The sequence below is a fragment of the Rhea pennata genome, chromosome 4 (genome assembly GCF_028389875.1).
Source record: "Rhea pennata isolate bPtePen1 chromosome 4, bPtePen1.pri, whole genome shotgun sequence".
Taxonomy (NCBI): Eukaryota; Metazoa; Chordata; class Aves; order Rheiformes; family Rheidae; genus Rhea; species Rhea pennata.
The window spans coordinates 14,014,863-14,040,337 of NC_084666.1; the positions used below are offsets into that span (position 1 = coordinate 14,014,863).

General features: G+C 37.2%; 1 protein-coding gene across 1 annotated transcript in view; it reads right to left on the bottom strand.

Moving 5' to 3' along the window:
- The window catches only part of STK32B (serine/threonine kinase 32B), a 161,479-nt gene that overhangs the window by 130,288 nt on the left and 5,716 nt on the right, over positions 1-25,475 (bottom strand). The gene's annotated exons all lie outside the window — the stretch shown is intronic.

Below are 25,475 nucleotides of genomic sequence, written 5' to 3' on the forward strand. Positions count from 1 at the left end.
TAAAACAAATGGCAGTTTCCTATTAATGGCATTTTAGCATGCAATATTTATCGTTTCTCCTAAAACACCAAATCTACCTAGTAGCTAGAAAAAAGAGGAGGCTTACATTAAAATATCCTCCATGTGTCATTAATTTGTTTGTCAACTCACCCATTCTTAGCCCAATGCCGCCAACGTCCAATGTCTCCAAAAAGCAACAAATCTCTGTCCTAATCACGTAAGAAGTCAGTAAGTCAGTTGCATTAGGCAGCCATTAGCACTGTCTAGATCTTAATCCTTCTAGAAATTGCTATTAAAAGAGTATTGAATAATTCAGGTAATACCCTCTGCTTACAGATATATATATGATATGGATAGTATTGTTACAGTAATCACTCCACAGGACAATTCCTATCCTTTATTCAAGAAGATATTCTGTTAAAGTGATGGAAGCTTGTCCCATTATGGACTAGTAGGATCAGCTACTCTGAACCGTGCCACCTTCATATCATATATAATACTGATATTTTTAAGCCTATTTCATAGATGTAACATAAGTTTTCACAAATGTAACATAAGTTGTTTTGGAAGATTTCATTTTAACTTGGCAATACAATGAATTTACTCCAGCTGCATGAAAATCTAAATGATAAAATGATCTGCCCTAGACAGTGAAGTGTTGTACAGTGAAGGTGAGTGAGATATTTCATTTTCCAGAAATGTCATTATTGCTGGTGTTGCATGAGACTGAACACAGTATGACCTTCATACCTCTGGTTCATTGGTAGGTCTGGCGGTTTAAAAAAAATCCAATAACATCCTGAACAAAATTGATACTGAGCCATTGAAACACAAACCTGACAATGTGTGACAGTCTTTAGAGTCACACATTGGGAAAGAGTCACACTTAAAAGCTAAACTCAGTGAACTGGAGCTGGTAAAGTTCACTGAAACGTAACATGTTTTTTTTTTTTTTTTTTTTTTTTTTTTAGTTAAAACTTTCCTATGTTTGTGGGTTTGGTCATGTACCTTCATCTACCATTATTGCAGTAAAAGGACATCAGCAAAATTATGTAGGTAGACTGTCACTGGAGAAATGTGATAACATGAACAAACATAACAAATATTTGTCTCACATCATGATGAAAAGAGAATGCTATAATATTTTGCATATCTACCAAAAAAAATTTTACAATGCTTAAGCTGAGGAGTGAGCAGAATATTGCAAGGTTTATATGTATTAAGCCTTCAAAACACGCTAAAATCTTATTTTCCCTGTTGCAGTAATATCTCATTTGCACTACTAATGACATGTAGAATATATTTAAGCATTTGTTTATTTATGCTTGGTTACATTGTCTTCGAGGAAACATGGTTGCTCCTTTCATTAGTGCAGCTATAGTAACCATCTTCCTGGTAATTGCTGGAAACCAAATCAAATCCAGAGTGGACAGAGTTGAAAGTAGAAGAATTTACTCTTTACAAATAAAGATGATAATTGTTAATATAGTCATTTTAGGATTTGGATACTTAAAGGAAAATGCATAAAACAGCAAAAGATTTTTAACCTACTATTGCTAGAAAACCAGTTTTGTGCTGAATAAGGTTAAAGCTAGGGTCACCTTGATGTTCAGAAGAAGCACATCCATCTGCCAAGAACGTCTGCCTTTGGCTGTGGTCTCTGCCCACATTTTTTATCAAAGATCTTCGATATCGCATATCCAAGATGGTGTGATGGATAAGACGGTTGATTTAGGAATAACACCTTCCACAAGGACTTCTGTCAATTTAAGTTTTGTTCCCACCAATCATCCAACCTAAATGCGCTCCCCTAGGTGGAGGAGTTGAGACCTTAATAACTGCAGTCTTTAAGTTGATGGAAGATTACTCAGGAATTCAACATTGCACTGAAAATTTTCAAAACAGTTTTTTCAGCTCATTCATCTGTTTGATCAGGAAAATTCAGTGATTTTTCCCTCCAGCACCCTGGTATTCTCCCTGTCACTCCCCAACTTTCAAACCTTCTGATATTTCTTGTATATTTTACTGTTTTTTTTTTTAATAAACACTTTCATTTTGCAAAGTTTAGTTTCACTAAATTTGTCCTCCATTCTGCAGACATTCTTTGCATAAAACAGATTCATTTCACTGGAAGCTAAATTAAAGTAACAGGCTAGGCCTACATTTAAGAGCATCCCTTCTTATTTTGTGTATTTATGTATTCTGTTTAGTGCCTGTGTAAGGTCAGGTTGGTAAAGGAAAAATCTTTTTTGGTATACTTCTTTGGTAAGAAGTAGTCAGTGGGAAGAGTTTGATGAGTTGAAGAATATCTATACAGGTTACAAGGCTGAAATTTCTTTCAGCATAATTCAAAGGAAGTTAGAACAAATCTACTTCAGTGCAACATAGGTGAGAATAGTATCATATTTATCTACCTTGACCTACCTTATGCCAGGTCTATATGAGTGTAACATCAATCTAAACCCAAACCTCTGAGGCCAATTCCCAGCTACAACTGGAAAACACCTTATATAGATTCAACTCTAATTATCCGAATTGAATTCAAGTCACATTTCAGTAGGACTTGAATATACTATTGTGCTGCGCAACTCAGTTGATTTTGAAATGCATCAGTTTGTTCAATGACTTATTTTATTTTTGTAAAACTAAGATTAAGCATTCATTTTTAGTTATGAGAAGGAAATTTATTATGTAAATGTAAATTCTATTTTTCTGTACTTTTTTATTTAATGTTTCTTATTGCTCTGAATGCCTAGAATGACTGATCATTTTGGATTTAAATGCAGACTGGGCTTCTTTAAGAAGGAAATTATTAAATGAGCCCTTTTGTCCTTGTGGTTTAACGTGAATTATTAGTACGTCTAATAAGTGGTTATAAAATACAGCCACAACAGTTGATCAAATTTTCTCAGTTTTTGTGTTCAACATAAAGAGAAAGTGGGATATTATTACACTTCCAGATCTTCATTAAGAAAAAGGAGTGCTTTCTTTCTCTAGTTCGCTGTCCCACAAGCTGGTCTGCCCTGTCTTAAATCAAGGGATAAAGATTGCAACACACTTGGTGGAAGAGAAAAGAAAAATCATCGCAAGTGATTGTGGAAATAAGCTAACACATTTGAGTGAAATGAGCTATGCTTTCAGCCACTGTGGTTTTTCTGGAAATGGCTAATTGACTAAGCTGCAGTAACTTAATTTCTTTTGAGCATTCAAACATACTTACAATGTTGTAGATTCCAAAATTGGGGAAGTGCCCTCAATGTGATGGGAGGGATGGGGAACAAAAGGGACAGTCTACAGCTGAGACAAATATCATATTCAGCTGGGTAAAACTAACACATTTTAAGCGATCATCACTACATCAACAGTAGTTCAGCCATGTAGCAGTCACATTAACATCACTACTCTAATAAGCAGTGAACTGTCGAGCTAAGTTCTCTGCCACCTTATCATTACACTAGTCATTCTCCTCAGGTGTTTTTAATCTCACACAGAAAATTTGGGGCTTATTTTGTTCATCACACATTTTTTATTTTTTAAATGTGCTTTTTCTCCCCTATGGTGAAAATTCAGCACCACAGGGTCACTACTTATTCTGAGAAGAAGTACTGCTCACCATGACCTCTGGCATTTCCAATGTTCAAAATATCATCAAGATCAGACACTGCCATTTCTTCTCCAATGGGGATTTCACAAATATTGTATTCTTGTCCTCTAAAACATGACATGTCTAACTCTCTTGTGAAGCCTGGTGTTACAACTAATGACATTTTTCTAGCACAAAACCCAGCTGAGATAATGGTGTGGCAGGCAGAAGGATACATTCTTCGGCAATGGTAATATGACTATTACTCCTTTAAAAACAGTTTTCTTAATACCCTTTACTCAAGAGGGGAAAAAAATCCAACTTTTTGAACACTTATTTTATCACTATTTTTTTAGCAAGAACTGTTTGGTACTAGTTAAGGAATGATTTTATGCATACACGCACACACACACATACATACACGAATGTTCGCTTTTCTTTATGATTTGTATACATATCTACCTCTATGTATTCCTCTGATCATGTGTATCATAATGAAATATAGAGTGAATGGAGGTATAGAAGGTCATGAAATTAAGTGGACATTAACTTTCTGTCAACATCAATTGATGCAAACAGAACTCCCGGATCAGGTAACAACACTATGACTGCATTAAAACTCCTATTTAAATCAGCTTCCTCTACCTCTGGTTACAGAAGGTTTGCCTATATTTAACAAATATGAATGGAAAAAAAGTTTCTCCAACAATATGATCTTGCACTCACAGCTAAAGCACAGGTTATGTTTATTAAATGAGTCGATATATCTAGGAGAAACAGTTCAGTTCTCGGGCACATAAGCCATCTTTCCCTAGCTATCAGCTGGTCTCGTAAAACATACTATTTCTCTTCATAACACCTAAGAACAAACTTTAAATGCATGTGGCATCATAGCTAGAGCAGTGTCATTGTACAGCTATCGCTAACAGCATTTGAATTTTGACTGAGTAAGGGCTGAATCCTTAGGCCCCGGGTCAGATCCAGTAGAAAGACTACAGACTGGAAAGGAGAAAAAAATAGAGTGGCAGATCCTGTAATCCAGATGTTCAGATGGAAAGTGTGCCGAGACCACTCAAGGTTAGATCTATAAAAGAAGTGCAAAAGGACCACAGAGACCCCCGTTGGCTTAAAGCAAGTTGAGTGGGACCGAAGCCTGTCCCACTCCATTTCTGCTTAATCCTGGAGACTGCAAGGCTGAGTGCGCACCTCTATCCAGGAATCCTCCTGTTCCTGGATAGAGTCCTTGCTATCATTCACCCCATAACCTGGGACATAGTGTCTTTCTCCTAGACATTTGCAAGAGCCTTTGGAGTCTGTTTTAGGGCATGCATTAGCTCTGATTTTTCTGCACCATGGTTCACTCTCAGTATTCATCAGCAGTCTATATCAAAAAGATGTATGTGTTTGGCCTGGGAACTAACACCCTCCCCACAGCTCCCCTGGATCCATTTGGACCATACCCAACATGGTAGCTAGATTCTCTCACACGCCATACTTAGGAGTTCTAACTTAGACATCAGCTCTGAACCTGAGTCTTCCAATATGTATTTCAGTTGGACCTCTTTCAGAAATGAAAATTAAGGATCTTTTTGAGAAATCAAAATGAATTTATATTGTCTTCAGCTATTTTTTTTACCCAGATGAATTCACAGAACTAAACTGTGAGTTTTAATAACAATTACGTAGGAGTCTTCTTTCAGGTTTATTGACTTTCATCAATTTGGAAAGATCAAGAAGTATGATATTCTCTCCTCCCCCATATTCCTTCTCCCTCCCTAAAAAAAACTTCATTAATTTAGAGCCAGCAATGATTATGGAATAAAACAGAGATATTCAGCTAACTCAGGGAGAAAATAGTTCAGCATTTATGGCATCTGTTGCATGATATAGTGTTGCAGCAACTGATGCCTGTTAATCTCAATGATGAGCTATGTATGCATAATAATTAAACTATTTTTTCCATATAATGATACTCATATAGAACTCTAAATGAATTCCACTGCACAGCTTCAAGTCTCCATTAATAGCTTTAAGTACAAGTGTATCTTGCTTTGATTATTTTCATGGTTTTGAAGTAGCCCTATGTAGAGCATTTTGCAGTAGTTTAATCTTGATCTAATAAAAACATGGAGGATGGTAATGGGATTCATAATCTGAATGAATGGTTGCACTCTTTGCCAGTAAACATGGAAAAAGGAGGTCCTAGCCATTACAGATACTTGTTCACATATATTAGTGCACTCAAAAATACCAGAATGCCTAGAAGCATGGCATGGTGGTTTGTGACCAACTTGGACACAGGAATCTCTCTTCTGGCACAGCCTTCTCACGTGACCTTAGGCTTCAGCACCATGTGCCCCTATCTGTGGAAACAGGGATCATTATGTCTCTAGGTAGCTGTAAAATTACCTATAGGAAGTAGTTTAGGTGCTCAATACAGCAGTAATCAGGAGAGTAGAGACAGGTAATAGTGCTTTCCCTGTAAAAATTGAAAGCAATTTTCAAAGTGATGAAAAGTATACTTGGCTGTGGAGTGGAGGTACAGAGAAAAGTAGATGATTAACTCAAACTGCACACATCAAGTTGCTGCAGAGCTGAGAAGAAAACTTCTCTCCTACTTTAGACTGTATTTGTCAGACACATTTTTTCAACTGCATGAATGCTGAAGAGATTTGATATAAAACTTCTTAGTGAAAAATAAAATAAACATTTCTTGCTCCACTTCTCCCAAAGGATAAAGTAAACTGTGGGGAAAATATGTGCATCACAGACTACTGAGTTTTTACAACTATTCTGCAAATACACCAGTTTTAATGGCAATGCTTATGATTATTTTTTGCATAGACTAATCAGCATTACATACACAACGATATAGGTTAAAATAATGAAGTCTTTTATATGAATTTAGCTCAGTGGCATTATTATTATGAATGGTACAGTAATTCGAATGAAACAAAAACAAGCAAACTAATACTTTGATGAAGATCATTACATGTTTGATTTGTGACAGCACATGAGATCACAAAATTTCTACCCTTTGATTTTTAGTTTTACTTAGCAATTCAATTTAAAATACTCTCATGTTCCTCATCATTTGTTCAAGTGTAAACTACATCTAGCTTGAGAAACAATATGTGTATCAGGTGGATTTTACATAGAGCTGACATCTGTTGTTCTTACTGCAGTTGAGTATAGCACATACATGTGATTAGTTCAAATACACTCAGTAACCATTACCTGAAACAATTTTGTATCTCAGAGAACACATAGCTTATCCAAAGTGGTCAAAACACAGGCACACACATTCTTGGCATCACAGAAAAGAAATTAGGGACCTTTTGATTTGAAATATTTTGAGCAACTTGGTAAGTATCCAGAGCCAAATCCAACTATTCTCCTTCTCTAGCTTTTCTTGGATGAGCCCAATGATTTATTTCGACTGTGTGACAGTATCCAAAACCGGAATATGTCTCTCAAGGTACTTAAAGGTAAACAGTAAAGCCACATTTATAACAGTATGTGCATTTCAAGGCATCTAGCCCCGTTCCCATTGATCTCAATGGAAAACAGAATAGAGAAATGCAACATGGCATCAGCCAAGGAAATAGACTTTTATTTACGTCTGTGTCCTGTCTTAGACATTGTGTGGTTGTTTCAGAGTGCCTTAATGCTTCCTGCTTTTGTGTGAATCAGAAAAACAGAATAACAACTAAATCAGATTTCCTTTGTAGATGTGATCTGTATGGATTTACCTGCTTTATGCTCATTGGGCAGCACTGCAATTAAGTTTTCAAATGAACTCTGCTTCTTCTTTTATATATCTTTATTTTTCCCATTCTCCAGCTTTTCCCAGAGAAAGCGATGATGACTTTTAAGTCACAAGGTCATGCTGATAGAACCTCAGCAACCATAAGAGCTTATTAAAATTGCAGACATAGAAGATAAATAACCAAGTAGATAAAGTCATAGATATTCAGTACTCATGATGGAGTCACCAGCTTGAATGGATATAGACAGGAGAAACATGAAGAGTGCTTAAAAATTAGATTAAGGGATATAAAATGGTTAGTGTAGTCATAGGAGTCACATTCCATCATACTCTATTGATGGGAAATGAACTAGTGAAGAAAGATACTGTTTAAATTAAATATGAAATGAATTTTTGTTGATGGCATGCTAAAACAAGCTGTATCTTCAAGGTAAGCAAATAAAAACACTGCATAGCTTCATTAGCTTTGTGCCATTCCTATATATTAATTGACTGGAAAACATACTAATTAGAAAGAGTTACATAACTGAAGGACAAGATAAAAGCAGCTTCAGAGCTGATCTTTTATCTCATTTATGATAGAACATGGCAGTTTTCTATCATTATATTTAGGAGCTTTGCATTTAAATTGCATTACAATGTCTCAATTTTTCGGGCTTAATGGGTGTTTAAGTCTTAATATAAACTGTTTCTAATCATTATGTTAATCATTTTTTATAATTATTCAGCATTTGTTTGCAGTTAGAAAGAATTGAAGATCTTTGCATGTCAGTTAAATTTAATTTAAAAATTGGCTAATGTGGCTTTGACTTTTAAAATGCACTTCAGTCTAATCGTGTTTGCAAACTACACATGTATGGAAAATGTAATTCCTGTCTCTTGGGAAATTCAGATACTTTAATATTAGTTTATACATAAAACCTCCCCTCAAAAAAGTTGTTTCTTTTTAATGGAACAAAATGGCTATAACTAATGATTTGAAAATATTATTTTTCTACAGCATAAGTAGTTGAACCAATTTTTTGCGTTTTGAACTGATGTCATTTTTCACACTTTGAAATACCAGAATCAGGTCACAACAATCCAGAACCAGAAAGAAAATATGTGTTTCCTTTTGTCAGTCAAAATGAAACATTCCTCTATCACCAAAAGACTTTCATTTCCGATTTCCTGACTGATCCAAAGTGGTTTCTCTCAGGGCAGTTCATTATTAAGTTACACTTCCTTAGATGATGACAATGTCTGATCTTCCACGGGATGAGGTGATTGGCTATACTCTATCTTCCATAACTTAAGCATGGGCAAATAACTTGCATGATACACACTTCGTTCACTCAGAGGTAGCATTATGTTAGATTAAAGGCAATGTAATTGGATACAAAATTTGGGTTTACAGAAGGGAATGCGAGGATAAAATTCTAACTCCTTTGAAGATGTGTTGTAATATGAAATGCAGGCTAATGTCGAACTGACCCAAATGACATCAGTCCTTTCAGACTGTGAGAAACAGCTACCATTTCTCACTGACAAAATCCTATGAAAACAGACTGCAATAACTGAGGAAGCATTCAGTAACTTGAGTGAATCCGCTCATGATTTACACTATTACAGAAACAAGTATGTGTTGTCACAACCCAAAATGAATTTGAAATCCCAAAGAAAGCTAATGTTTAACAACAACCAAACTGCTAAAGGAAAAGATGTGAGAACTGATCATCAAAATCTTGTTTCACTTTTAATTCTGCTAAAGAACATAATTTCTTTTTTAAAGTTATTCTTTAAAAGTTATAAAAAATGAAGATGTAATTTTGCACTCACAAGCAAACTGCAACTCATAGCTAATCAAGAATCTATTTAATCCTAAGATTTAAATGAAATAAATTCTTTCCATAGCTATTTGCACCTATAATAAGATAAAATAAAATAAGAAAGCCATTAAACACATCAAGTCTATAAAATATGTTAAGCAGCTAACTAAAACCTGCAGAATAAGTTTACTCCTTCAGTTCCAGACAGTAGCTACAAATCATTACAGCTTTTCTGTGGAAAAGGTTTAAACTGAAACTACTGTGTGTCATCCTACAATCTCAAGACCTCTTCTGAGGAATTTCAGATAAATCACCAAAACCAAAGTGAAAAAAGGATGCTTATTTTCATCCTGAGCTGTTGAGGGATATCATCTTCTGCGAGCCATGGGGAGGGATTTACAGATAACAGAGTCTTGTCATCAAGACATTGAAGTCAATATCGAAAGTACTCTTGCCTTGAACTGGAGCAGGGATTTGATCTAAGAACCATATCACTGATTCTTTTTTTGCTAAAAGTCTGTTCAGAGGTTCTCCTTGTGATAGCCTAAAAAAGGTTTCGCCAGAAGCTCCAGGGTCTAAAGAGATTGCCATGATTGTCATCCCAGGAAAAAAGGAAAGTTTATTTCCGTGTGGAAGGTGTGGAAGTGCTTGGCTGTTGTGTTGCTCCACAAGAATTTTAACACTGATTAGATGAGATTGGCTGTTCTTTTCTGAAGGATCGTGTGGGAATACGTGTTTACAGCGTAAGTTAATTGCATCAATCAGAAGAGCCCTTTTAACTGCTTATCTCTAGCACCGTCCTTAGGAGCATTAGATTAGAAAACAATATCAGTTTTCTCGGTTTTATGCCCCTTTAATACTAGCCTAAAATTTAACCATATTAAATCATAATCTGAGAGTCTGGTGTGCCATTTCTGTGATCTTCAGATAGGTTAGTCTATCTCAGAGTCATACAGAGATGCCAGAAAAAAAGAGAAAGTAATTGAAAATCAGGCATTTGCCTGTCATAGTTTGCTTGAGCAAATGATGAAGAAAATGATTTTTTTAATGAATAATGTCTATCTGAAGGATACAAAAGCCATACAAAAGTTCTAATTCTTTGATTAAGAATTTCATTCCAATTCCAAGGAAAATACATAGAAATTTATCTAGATTTGGAGTCTTTATCACCTTTTTGCTTTGTACTTGCTTTTCATTTTAACTCTTTGCTGCTAGAGAAGAAACTGAAGGAGCTACAAAATCAAAAACCTTGAGTGATTCCAATTGAAATGAAAAATTTCTCACCACTGGTTCACAACGATTTCCATTTTGCTATTATTATTGCCTGTATGTGTGCACACAGAGCATGTGCATTTTCAGTTATCTTGCTGAAACCAAAATGTTTCAAGAAATTTGATATCTTATTTTGTTTTAAGGTTTTCACAGAGAAGATTTCTATTTTCAGCCAGCCTAACAATGAGAGGAACTGGAGAATATTTATACTAACTTAAGAATCATAACTTAGATGCACTAAAACTTATGTGCACAACCAGTTTAACTCTAAGGCCACCCTGCTGAAACTGTGTTTCTGGCATTCTATATGATCCTTGTCACATCATGAGATGACAAGGGCACATAGTCATTCAGATAAAACACTTGTTCTGCCCACAAACTAACCTTAGAAAAAAAGTTATTAGATTTTCAGCTGGCTCATTCAGCTTACCGGGCAATCACATGAACTCTGTCACTGACATACTGAGGAGAACAGGAGAAGGGAGGAGAGCAGAAGCACTGCTTTTGGTGGCAATATGGATTTTTAGATTGAATAAAGTCAATCATGATACCTTCTGCTAAGCTAAAAGGCTAGCCTTTAAAGTCTAGTTTCATGGAGAATAGAATGAGATATCACTTCCCGAAGTGAGTTATAGCACCTATGACTCCTGCTCAAGAAATGTTATGAAAACATGTCTGGAGGCTGCAGGCAGCCTCCTGGTTTAAGCAATGACACAAGATGCCAAAGTTAAGTGATATAAATAAATCCAGAATTCCTCTCACTTTGTAGTATGGAAAATATTTTATATAATGGAAAATCCTAGTAAATCAACATGCCAATCATTTCCATGGAGTTTGCAGTAGTGTTAGGTACATGCCAAGGACCCTCTGGTCCAGTGTAGGACAGGGATATGCAGAAAATAAAGTAGTATTCGACACAGAGTGACAAGAACCTATAAAATACCCAGTAAAACTGACAAGAAATCTTGTTAAGGAAAAGGTAAACTCAAGATGGTCTAATTAGATCATTTTTATTAATTTATGCTTATTATTTTTAGTCTGTAAAACTGAGAGGTTGTGTTTTACTTTTACAAAAATTACTTATTTTATACTGAGGTAGAGATCAAACTCTAATCTCTATCCCACTAAAATGCATTGACTATGACCCTTCCATTTTCTCCCAAGGCATAAATGAGCACAGGCAATAAATGTATACACAGAATCTGAAAGATTTGCTCAGCAGGCCTTTTGTCGTAGATGGCAATCTCAGGAAGGCAGCCAATCTGCCTCAGCATTAGTCTGAAAATAAGTAGAAATGATCATGTTGCTATGCCACAAAGATTTAAATTAATATGATCTAAAATATGACTGCTTTTACTTGAAAGCAATATTATGTATAAACCCAATAAAACCTATTAATCCATTTATGGTACTCATTTAAACTAATGGATATAAAATTATTTTTTATTAATAAGCCAAAAAAAGCAAATAAAGCTGATAGAACTATGTAGAAAATATACGGAACATCAAGGACGTGTCTTCTTTACAAAAAGTCTGCAGGACAATCCAGTAGGAATTAGGTACAAGCTGATAGCATGCCCTCCTGAGGAGTGCAATATAAAACAGGAACGAATGACTATTGAACATCACTGTTGATGATGCGAACTGCAAAAATTATTATGGAGGATGATTTTTACTTGCTTTTCTCTTGGGTCATGCAAGGTCTTCAGAAATCCCATTTATGGCAAATGACATAATATACAAGCAACGTGAAGCTCCCTTGACAGGTATCTAAGATTTAAAATAGCAGCAGCTGAGACAGCCCCAAAAGGAAAGGAAATAAAAGACAATAGTGGCAAGCATGAATGTAGCTTAATACTGCAAAAGGCAATTCAATTTCTAATAATTCCTGCCCTAGGATATTACCTAGCAAAAAGGCATCAGGAAGCTCAGAAAGGGGTAGAACTATAACATAGTGCAGACTAAGAGTAACGATGAAACCGTGACCAAGACTGCAGCGGAGGAGATGAGTCTGTGCAGAGCTGACCCGTTGCAGAGGAATCACGGACAAGACACTCTTCTAATACTGCTTCTTATGTAGTAGGTAGAGGGGGATTGATCTGATCTAGACAGCAGTAATGTGGTACCATAGACTGACACCCAAGAACTTGAGGGCTATTGACAGCCTAGATGGCTTAGATCATGTGGGCCAGTTTAGTGTGTTCCTTCTGCAGTGTTATTTTGAAGCATCTCTTCTTAATCATTCATTGGTATTTTTTCATGATGACTCATACTTTAAACTAAAAAGATAGTCGGGCTTCGAATACAGGGCCTTTCTCTTTTAGGCTTAATATAAAGGTGAAAGGAATTTTCACTGCTAAGTCTGATATCATTTTTCAACAAGCAACAAATAACCACCAGTTGCTGTGGAAGGTCTTTAATGATTGATTGGGGATTTTATGTACAAGGTGGAGAATTCAGTGGTAAAAAAAAAACAATGTCAGAAGCCAGATGCCTTCCCTTAAGGTGAACTGAAATGTTTACATAATTCTCAGCTTCTGTTCCTAAACATCATCAGTGTCTGCCAGTGGCCAGAGCCTGGGCACCTGCATCAGCCTGAAGGCCAGATGAGATCTGATTGCAGCTGAAAACAGTTACACATCAGTGTTGCAGAGACATTCACTTCTTGGACACAGGAGTTAACGTGCCTGGCCATACAAAAGCACCTGGTTCTCTCTCTCTACATTGGCTGGCACTGTAGCTGTGCAACACGAGGAACTAAAATTATTAACTTATTATTAGGTTTGATGCATTGGATAATAATAGTGATTTATTGCAACTGACTTAATTTCATAGCCCTGACCTCATTGCCTCTATGCTCCATCAAAGAAACAGAATTTGGTTGATTCTGGGTGACTAGCCTTGCTACAGTCTAATCCACATACCGGCATCTTTTTTTCTCCATTTTTCACTCTGACCTTTAAAGTCACAGGAGAACTCCTAACCAAAATGAAAGCAGAAAAGAAACTGTTAGCTGTCATCATTGATGACAGGACAACCTCTCCTTTAAATACAAACCTATCAGCAGGTGAGTCTAGTTGTGTCTGCTTTCCAAGCAGCACCGGCAGTGGGACTGGTCAGTTCTAAAGCTTGCGGGTTGTCTTATATTAAATATTTTTAGTAGTTGCTTAGAAATAATTATATAATCTGACAAAAAATGGATGAACCTTTTGCTATGTACAGTAAAATATTATTGACATACAATCTACTAGATGACAATCACTAGGATTTAGTTCGGCAGTGTCAGAGCCTCAGGATAACTGCAGATTTGTTTACCATAATAGATCTTTGCAAATATTTTAGGTGTACCTACATTCTGTTAGCGTATAACATTCAGGTAACTCATTTTCTAGTGTAGCAAGTCTTTTGCATAGACTAACTTGTTTTAGCAGAAAGTAATTGGAACTTCTGATATCATCTCATTCACTCATCCGTGTATCCTATTATAAAGCAGTAATTTATAAAATTCTACTATTACAGATTCACAAGTCAGAGAATTTGACTTTTTTAAGATCAGTGAAAGTTTTAATTAAAGATTCCCTTTTGTTGCTGTGAAAGCAGTTCTGTTTTGCTGCAGGACAGAGGTTTAGTTCAGAAAAGCTATTAACTTAGTAGCAATACTGGGAACATCAAAAATAGTCAAAGAACAATGGAACTGACGTACTAGACCTTATCATAGCCCGTGAATAGCAGGGAAGCCTTCGTGAGCCTGCGCTAGTCATAGCTCTTCTGAAGGGTAAACGTGACATTGAAACTAAGGAGAAAAGTTTCAGAACCTGCTCAAATGTAAAATGCCTTTAAGACCTTTCATAAGTAATAAAACATAAATCCTGTTTGTTGAGAAAAGATGGTTTCTGATTGATGAAGTTGCTTCCTTATGAATGAGCTGACAAAATGAATCTGTGAAATCTATTGTTAGGAGGAGCAGATTGACAGAAAAGATACTCCTTAAGAAAATGCATTGGCTGAAATACAGAAAGTCTAAGTTCCACTTTAACCATAATAGACTTCCCCTGTGAGATCAGGAAATGTATAATAAACTGTGAGGCATCTTTTTCACCTGCAAGTGGAAGTATTCACCTCCCTTAGAGTTACTGTGAGGATAACCTCATTAATAACTGAACTGGAAGGCTCTCTGAGGGAAGTTGCTATGGGAATAAAATGTCAAATTTCAGTGGACTAGGCTGTTTTTTCCTACAATAAAATTCACAAGAGGTATCCTCAGGTGAAGGACAATTCTTTCCATGGAGTTACCAACACAATCCTCCATAAGATATCACTCAATCTTACCCATGCAGAGAGGCCTGCATAATGCAGGTTGGGGGCAGGCTATGAGACCCGTTTGCTTTACCTTCTTTGGGTGGTGGCTCCAGGACCACTCTTCTTACAAAGCAGGATTTCAGCAAATGTGATCTTAGTGCTATGTTAATGGGAGGCTACAGAGCCATGAGGACAGGAATCACATTTCAATTGAGATTACCTCCCATTTACTGTTTTTAAACACAAAGCAACGCCATGGTCTTCAAATCAATGATGTCAGCTATAACTTTTAAGAGAAGTGTGCCTGACGTGTGGAGTGGTGGGCTTGTTTTGCATTTCTCATTATAAGATTATTGCTCATCAGTATGAAAGTAGAGATGTTCTCTCAGCAAAAAACTTTCAAAAGAAGCAGACAAACCAACTGGCTGTAAATGTGTCTGTCCAGGTCTGGCTTATCTCCTGGGATTTGAAATAGCAACATTGTCAAGAACATTAAGTGGCTTTTATGAGATTTCCAGGTATTTGTTTCTCATGGCTCCTCCTCATCAAAAAAGTCACAAACATCAGCTTGACAAACAGCCTGTGTCTGCTCAGGGCCCTGGAGGCACTAATGGGCCTCAGTGGCACTGACCCGCCTCCCCCTGCAAACTGCCCATGGGTCCAGGACCACCCATCAGCTCAGCCTCAACTCAGACTGCTGTGAAAAGACCTGTGTGAAAAAGCCAGGAGAACTGAATTAACCTGATAAATAGTGAGCATGTGAGTGCATTTAAATACCAGTACTCCAGTGTGCAAGGGTTACAGTAAATATCAAGTATTCCATTACTAGGATACTAATAAAGAATGGGCATGAAGAAGTGCCTTACCATCTATCAGAAGCTAGATACCTCTTACACTAGTCAAATCACCATGGCCTGTTTAAATAAAAGAAACGGTTTATTTTTAAGAGGGCTGGATTTTCTTCATTAACTCTGCTCTTTACCCACACATTGTTATCCATCTCCTGCAGTTAAACTGTTTTCACTATGTACTTCAGCACTCATAAGTTGTATTTTACTCATGACCATCTCAAACTTTATAATGCTAAGTTAAACTTGTATACTTGTATACAAGATATACTTGCTAAAAAAAAAAAAAAGAGATGAAACCTCAAATCAAAACCTACAGCTGCAGGAGGACCAACCTGAATCTGTTGTTATGGTTTTGACTGTGGAACGAACTGCAACCAGAAAGGGACCTCTTTTTGATTCTAGCTAGGAGTCTTATTGTTTCACTGCGCGAATCATTTGATTCATAAGAATTTCTTCATTCTGCTTGCCATTTTCAACTAAAAGCTCTTGCATGCCTCCCAAAGGCTTTCCTACCTTTATGTTCAAAATCCATCTTTTATGGAATTTGAGTTCCAACATAATCAGTTTGTGCCCATTTAAGTTGAAGCAATAACTCGCATTATTAACTAATAACATTAAAATGCCTTTTTGTTTTGATATTTCACTTTCTGTCACAGTCTTCTTTCAGGGTTGTGTGGAAAGAGTATAAAACTACAATTAATTCATAAAGAACTTGCAGAATATTCAGGGCAACTCACATTTCTTCCTCTCAAATGTTTACAGATAGATGTCTAATGAAAGAATTGGCAGTTTTAGCATTGAGAATGAAAGAGATGGGCTGATTTCTGTACATACATGGCCATCTAACTGCAACAGTTTTTCATTTGGAGCTGATTATCCATGCTCTGATCATTATGATAATTACTGCTGGGCAATACTTCCAATGGTGAAGTAAAGATAGTTTCAGCCTCATAAAAGTACACTTATTGCACCACAAGCAATTACAAGCTCTCGTATCAGCTGGCACAGAGATTTCTAAGCAAAGGAGGAGGCTTTGGTAGCAGCCAAGGTTCCCAGGCTGGTGGCAGGACTTGACAGCAGCAGGTCAGCACATTCTCCAAGCATCAGCTCAACTTACAAAGACCTGCCTTATATCACCACACAACAGAAATGAATTAAAAGATTCCTCTGTTGAGTGTGTGTAGACAATAAATATTAATGGCAAGAACATAACTTCTAATTTTAACAACAGAAATCATTAGCTACAAAGCACAAACAAACAGTGATCTGCAAAAGGTAAAATTTTTCAGTGCAGCAGAGGGCTTTTTAGTCTAAATTTCTGAAACACTCAGTGTTACTAAATGCACTCATACCAATTCTGTATTATCATAGAAATAAAACATCAAATAAACTTAATTATAAATGATAGATGAAAATAATGAATGTTGGTGACTCAGTTCTACAGTTCTCTTCTACATACGCAAAGTTTGTTTTGATTAGATTAATTCACCTACAAAAACATTTGCGTATGTATAGGGATTATCTATAAATATATTTGTATCTATATTTTTCTAACTAGGATAAGATAATTAAAATTGGTATGTGAGAGCTTCCTCTGGCTGTTTATGAAAAAAAATGTTAAAAATCTGTGGTTTCTTCACAATACAGAATTAAAACTTTTCCAAAATAATAAAAAATGTTTATTTTCTATCCTCTTTTGACAGAGGGGAGAAGGCAGTATGTAAATCAACAAATATAGAAGGAAAAAGAACTGCAAATCAGTTCAAATAGCTAGAGAATGGAAGAAACATATTGCATACGATAGCAGTCAGCAATTTTCCCAGGGTGGTCTGCTACGCTGTATTTTTCTTTTCCAGTTTAGAATATAACTTTGCAGGAGGTTCTTAGCAACGACCAGGATAGACTGTCCCTCAGCCTTCAGATCCTATTGATCCACATATATTTGTGGATCAAAAGATATATGTGATCCCCGTAACTGAGGAAGGTTAGGACGCTGAGAGCGGATCCTGCAGCTATTGAAACGTGTATTTGTGTCTGTGTGCCCAGAGAAGCATTCAAGTTCTCATCATCTCAGGAAACTGATAAAACTGAGTGCCACAAGCAGCATCTTTCCTCTATAGGTGGCAGCAGCTGTTTCCCACTGGAAGGGTGTCTTTCCATTGCTGCGTTTAATGCTTGTGTCTGTGCTCCCTCTGACACTTGTGTGATGCACTGATGACTCCCGACTTAGGAGAACCGAAGGGCTGAAATCTGGGCAGCAATCAGCACTGGTGCTGAGCTGCTGACAACATGGCATTTCTTCCCTAATGCATGTTTCTTTATCTCCCGTAGAAAACAAACATGAGCTCTCCTCACTCCTAGTAAAGCCTTGTGAAAAGCCGTTCAGAGGGAAGATTTTAATCTAGGAATAACTAGAATTGACTGGCCACCAAACTAGCATCACTTACACTTTTTTCCATCCAGAGTCAATGTTTACAATTAAGCTGGGCAGCTAGCCTCTTCTCTAGCTGTTCTCTTCTTACATCCATCAGCAGAGAGCTCTCTTAACTCCAAAAGGACAATGGTTGCATTGCTGAAAGTTTGGATTATCAGAAAAAAATGCTACATTATGTGACTCTTTTCCAGAAAAGTCTTCTAGCACTTAACTGTGACATTTTGGTTTGATAGAACAATAAATCCTGCAACAAAGAGTTTCAACAATGATTTTTTGCTGAGACTCTCACACTAAAAATTTATTTCTCTTTATGTGATATGTTTTATCTACTATTATTATTTATACCATAGAACAATTTAGTATAATAGTTTAGCTTAAAAATATAAGATGAAGGCCTTAAAGACATGTCACTGGGATGGAAAATAGTTGAAAATAATGGCATAATTGATGTGTTACTGAAAAATCACATCAAGGGTGGGCAGAGAGAAATTATGAAGCTACATATGACTTCTGGCTACTCTTTTTCTGCCATATTCAAACCAATCTCAATGAAGAGTCTAACTTTGTTTTACAGTAATGCCCTGTACCTAAGATTGCATAGCTGTATCTTCAGTCTTCATGGGCCAAAAGCTGGGCTTAAAACAGTAGGTTTGGGGGCTAAAAAGTTGGGCTTAGTTGGGCTTTAAATAATAACTTTTTGCTGCTTCTCAGAAATGATCTTTTGATTAGCTTTTGTTCTTTGACTTCAGGTTGCATATAACAAAGCATAGTGGCTACGGTGCAGTGTTGCCCCCAAAGAGCTAGAAGGCTTTACAGCTTGGAGAAAGATTATCTAAGCCTAACACACAAAAAAACTCTTCCAGTTAGTGTGCAATGGCAGTGTACAAAATCCAAAAAGGCCTAAATACAATTTTCATAACACAACATACTGTGAAAACATTATTAGATAATCCAGAGGGAAGTTTAGGACTCTTGCAGGAAAGTGTAGAGGACATTCAGAATCTATGGCTAATGGTGATTTTGTGGTTATATTACATTTCTGCTTTAACCGAGGGACTATTAGCCAGGGAGCGGGCTAATCAGGGGGACTAAGAATAGTTTTCATTGCTCAGCAAGGGAGGCAGAACAGTATCATAAGGAAATAATAATTAACAGAAGGATTAACGCAGTCTGCATTTTTAGATTTTAAATAAGGAACAGTAGGTGTTCCCTTACCATCACTAAAAAAGCAAGAAAAAGAAGGAAATTACTTTTTGTATGATCTATTGTAATATATTTATGCTATTTAATACAACAATGTTACACAGAATAGTGTTAGTAATGCAATTACGAAGCTAGTGTTTGACTTCTTTCAGTTTTAAGCAAAATTAAAAATAACAAGGCATTTTGATCAAAAAAGTGTGTAAGTTTTAAACGTACCCAAAACTTTGAAAAATTCAAAAAACTAGAATAAAAAAAAGTAAGAAAGAGAGAGAGAGCATGGATACAAATCCAAAGCAATGAAAATATTGCCAGTTAGGAGGCTCAAAAGAATAGCTTAAAAAGAATAGCTTTAATTTATATTTCAGTTTGAGTCAGATAACCAAGCTGAAGGATAGATTTGATGAAAAGTATTATGAAAAATATCTACAATATAGAAGAGAGTAGAAAAGGATTAATTAAATATAAAATAAAGACTTTTATATTATGATGGTATAACTTTTCTAAATAAAATACTTCTGAGGATATAAAATTTTGGAAATACATTTCAGTTTCATCAAATACATTTAGTTATAATTAAAGCTTTAAAAACATGTATAATAGGCTGCCTTCAACTCAGTAATGCTTTGTAATTATATTCCAAGAGGGGTTTCTTGAATTTTAAAAGGAAAATGCCTTTGCATTAATTATAGAATAAATGAAAGTAATTTATGTGTTTATATTATTCTTAATAAGCATGTCAGAAAATATAGTAGAACATTTCTAAGAGTAAAGTATTATAGATTTTGACACTTGTGTCAAGACTAGTACCAGAGGTAACAGAAGGAGTTGTGGAGGAAAAACTGATTATAGATAGAAAGAATCTTTTACTAGTAAGAGCAGAAACTAAGCACATGCAAAACTGGAAAAGAAATGGGGGATGGAGTGAATAGATACAAGTGCAATAAACTGAAATCTCCCATAAAGTTTCCTTAGTGCATACTGCTAGGAAGATTTCCTGATAGACAAAAGAATGCCAGATTGAAAAATACAAAAATATGACAACCTCTTGAGCCAAGCTAATGATTTAAGAAGAGGTATCCTATTTTTATGAATGTATTTTACAGAGTTAAAATTTCCAGAGGTTAGAAACAAAACTAAGTGCCTTACAAATCCCAACCTGTCCATTTGGATTGTTTGATTTGCTTATAATAATACACAGATTGATAAGAGTCAATGGGGAAATGAAGGAAAGCAAAGATGAGGTCAAACTGATCAAGTGTGAGATGTTTAGAGTGTAAGCCAGTCTTCAGGTCACTGGGTGGAAAGAGTTTCTTTTATAGCAGATGGAAGAAAGACCTTTCCTCTCTGATACAAAAGTATACCTCTACTCTCAGAATTCCTTTTTGCCAGACATTTCCGGTGAATGCTGATCGCTCAAGGGAATAGACCAATATATAACACTAAGATTTTTCCAAAGATATCCTGAAAACAGGTTACATATTCAGTTTCCTTCTCTTTGTCAGATTCTGCTAAGCAAAAGGCCTAAAAGACTGGTAGTACTCACCAGTGAAGCAACAGATGCCTTCATCCTTTCCTTTTCAATCTATCTACTGATAGACAAAGTATCTATCAATAACTTTTTGCATAGAGGAAGTGCAATAAAAGTCCATCTGCTACATACTCCAAAACATAAGAAGAAGAAGAACTTGGAGTATGGGAGAATTTAGTGAAATATTAATTTTGTTTACTTTACAGTGAAGTCAAAAGGAGTTCTATGAAATACAGTATTAATTGAATCAGCTCTAGGCTCTGATAAATATATTAAGTGGTACTGTAGCACTCAACCTTCTTGTGTACTGAGAGGGCATGAGCATCTTGAGTCTTATCAGCACTCATCTACAGATACTGTGTGAAATGAACAAGTATTTCTCATAGAGTAGGCAGTTTCCTAGGATCAAATGGAGACACACTGAAGACAGTACTAGTCTTCACAATAAAATTGAACCTAGAATGTAAGACAGTTTTGTTCTTCTTTAACAAAATGAGAAAATCCACAAACGTTAACCTACTCTGCTTCTGCAAACATTCTGTATTATACATGAAAAATTTTCATTGAAGCTAAGCAAATTCAAAATAACATTTAGTCATGAAAATAATGTCTGTTGACAGTATAAGTATTTGATCTTTGCAAGATAATAATCTCTTACCTTTTCCTGTTGTCAGGAAGCTTACGTAAACACATGTATATACTGTTAACAAATAGGGCAGAAAATTCAGCAAAGGCTCATACATTAGGTAGTAAGAACACAGCTTAAGGTAATGGACTTAATAACTAGCTCGTAAAATTAAGCAGAACTTGAGACATATCTGCTGAATTGCCCAGTGCACACTGCTTACTACAAGCTACTCTACCCTCTGCAATGCTCTACTCTACCAGAAAGTCCTGTCTCTCTGCTGAATTCAATGAGTAATTTGCATCACCCGTTCCCATTTTTGTCTCTTCTCCTCACATATTCTACCATGATAAGGAACTGTCTGTTGAGCTCCACTGCTAGGCTGAGCTTGAAGTTCTCCTTCTCTTTCCGTGAATATCCCCTTGGGAATTTTTTACCTTATATTGATTGAACTCAGCGACCACTTCTTCCCCAGCATCTCAGCATTAACGCATTCTAGTGAAGTCAAAATACTGTGACATCTCAAAAATGAACATGACAACCTTTCCTCCCCTTCTCTGCTCCCCTATGCTTGGTCCCAGAAATCACTACCCACTAGACTTAGCATCAGGAGGGTTCTTCCTCCTGCTTTCCCAGCCTTGCCATTTCATGAGGAATCCACAAAAAATGAAAAAGTCTTGTGCTTGTCCAAAAAATCCCATGGTTCTTGGTTCTCATCCTCACATTCAGGAGAGATTATATAAAGATCTATATATAAAGTCCTGGTGGGATAGGATCTACTTTCTTTGAGTATCTATAAGCAAGATCATATCTCACTGTCTTTTCTTACTAAGATTTTCTCAGTCATGTTCTAGTTCAGCTGGGGGTAGCATTTCATTCAGGGCTGAACACTGGAAGGAATGTTACTTAAGTCACAAAAACCTGCATTCCTGCCTTACTGCTGGCTTTGTAATCCACAGACGTAGCAAGGAATTCTTCCATTTTCATGCCAAATACAACTAATGATCTGTGGGATGTCACACCAGAGCCAGATGAGAGGACATGTGGCTGTTCCTCATTGTTCTTCTGGGACATGTCAGCAAAGAATGAGTATTGCCAGCCTCATGGTCTCCCTGGCAGAACTGAAAGACTGGTCGCTTGAATGTGACTGGAAGTGAGCAGATACCACATTGTGGAGCAAGTTTAATATCCCCCTACTTATGGACAGAATGTATCTATATAGAAAAGAAAAAAAAAACTTTCTCAGATATTTTGCTACAACTAATCTCACATCCTGAGAAAGTTTTCCAAAGACAGATTTCCTTTAAAGTATTGCACAGAAGTCAATAAGTAGATATTCAAATGTTCAGACTTTACCTCCTAACTGCTGCTCATAGAATCACAGAATCAGTAAGGTTGGAAGGGACCTCTGGAGATCATCTAGTCCAACGCTCAGCAGGGTCACCTACAGCATGGTAGACAGGGTTACATCCAGGTGGGCCTTGAATATCTCCAGAAGAGGTTCCACCACCTCTCTGGGCAACCTGCTCCAGTGCTCCATCACTCTCACAGGGAAGAAATTCCCCCTCACGGTCAGGCAGAACTTCCTGTGCTTCAATTTCTGCCCAGTGCCTCTTGTCCTGTCACACGGGACAACTGAAAAGAGTTTGTCCCCGTCCCCTTGACCTCCTCCCTTCAGATACTTGTACACATTGATAAGATCCCCCCTCAGTCTTCTCTTCCCCAGGCTAAACAGGCCCAGCTCTCACAGCCATTCCTTGTAGGGCAGGTGCTCCAGCCCTCGGATCATCTTCATAGCCATATGCTGGACTCTGCAGTAGCTCCCTGTCTCTCTTGTACTGGGGAGCCCAGAACTGGACACAGTACTCAAGATGAGGCTTCCTCATGGCTAAGTAGAGAGGCAGGATCACCTCCCTCGACCTGCTGGCAACACTCTTCCCAATGCACCCCAGGAGACCATTGGCCTTCTTGGCCACAAGGGCACATTGCTGGCTCATGGTCAATCTGTCATCCACCAGCACTCCCAGGTCCTTCTCTGCAGAGCTTCTCTCCAGAAGGTCTGCCCCCATCTTGTACTGGTGCCTAGGGTTATTTTTCCCTAGGTGCAGCACTCTGCACTTGCCCTTGTTGAACCTCAGGAGGTTCCTCTCCGCCCAACCCTCCAGCCTATCCAGGTCTCTCTGAATGACAACACAGCCCTCTGGTGTGTCAGCCACTCCTCCCAGCTTGGAATCATCAGCAGACTTGCTGAGGAGGCACTCTGTCCCCTCATCCAGGTCATTGACGAAGAAGCTGAACAGGATGGGACCCAGTACTGAGCCCTGGAGGACACCACTAGCCACAGGCCTCCAACTGGACTCCACGCCACTGATGACAACCCTCTGAGCTCTGCCTTTCAGCCAGTTCTCAGTCCACCTCACTGTCCACTCGTCTAACCCACACTTCGTGAGTCCATCTAGGCTTAAGTTTGTAATAAAGACATTACATATGCCTATTATGCTCTTGGTTCTTTCCTTCACAGCAACCCCTAGCTTCCTACCAACAAAAAGTCAGTGTAGGTGCACTGGCATTTCCAGTGGGCTTACTTTTCCACCATTTAGCTTCTCTAGTCCGGCAGAACACAGCTGTCCGAAAGACTATTCTGTTGGCAAAGAAAACAGCAGCAGCACAGCTGCAGGAAGAAGACCTGAAGTTTTCACTGCAAGAGTCATTTACAGTAGGGATGGGAGACATAATTTGTGAACTTGAAAAGGAGTGATTGCAAAAGTACTGGATTGAGATATAGGTAAGAATCTTGTTTTCTCCCAGTTTCTTTGATATTAGGAGTTCTCCCTGATCTTGGATTGGATTATCTTGCTTGCCACTAATTATTTATTCTTTGTTACTCAGAAAGCCTCTCCTGAGTTCCGTGCACACTACTTAACATATACAGAACAATCTGGGTAAAATGTTACGTTTCCCAAGCCCTTGCTTTTTGGAGAACAAGCCACTTAGAAATTCCTTGACACTGTCAGTGCTGGCTACCATGCCAACCACCTGTGTAAAATTTGGAAGGCTACAAAAACAGCAGCAGAGACTTATACAATGCCTTCCGATTTAAGACAGAGGTCTTGTTGCTGAAAAGAACATTTCCATCAAAACAGAAAATCAAATCATAGAATCATAAAAAATATATTTAGAAAGGATCTGGGCAAATCATCTAGTCCATCTTTAAGCCATTGTTAGCAGATGTTGACTCTGTTTTTCAGGACAAGTGGAAGTAAAATTGGTGAATACTTTAGCTGCCATTTGAAAAAGGCTTGGTTCTAATCCTAACAGTGTGAGAAAATCAGATTGCACAACATTTTTAGGCGTGGATATGCAGTTCAGTTGAGGGAACAAGGAGCAAGAAGCTAAGATAAAAGGAACAGATTTGTCTTGCTTTTCTTCAGAATTTCCTGTGGGAAATGGAAGTCTGGGCTCTAATATTAACCTTCACTACAGTTGTCATTTAGTGTATGAAGAGGTCGGCATTGTTTGTGTACACTGTACCAACACCTTAAAGGAGGCTGAGTCGGGAAGGTAATAACTGAGAATGGTTGCAATGCTGTAACATCCTCTGTTAATCCGCTTTGCCACAGGCCATGCAAGCACTTGACAACAGTAAGGCAGTTGGTGCCTATCTGGCTGCCTGGTATTGTCATCTTGCTCTTCCATGTTCTCCTTTCTGTCCATATTTTCCTATTGTCTCATACTATGCCACAACTGCAAGCTCAATAGTGATCACTATTTTTTTCAATGTTTGTAAAGACACAAGCATTAGGGCTTCTGAAACATATTGTGCTACACATAATGATGAATTCACTTCTAAACTTTGATAAATAAAATTGTAGAACTCAACATGGCCATAAATTAAAAAAGAAAGAAAGAAAGAAAGAAAAAACAGGTCTTGATTTTTTTAAAATCTTTCTTTCTAATAGTTGTTATCTAGCATAACGTAACGCCTTTAAAAAGCTGTTTTATCCCTTAGATAAACATAGAACTGCCTTAGAGCATTTGTAAGTCACAATGTGGCATTCTTACCCAATCCAATTCTAACAGGGAATTGGAATATTTATCTTTTC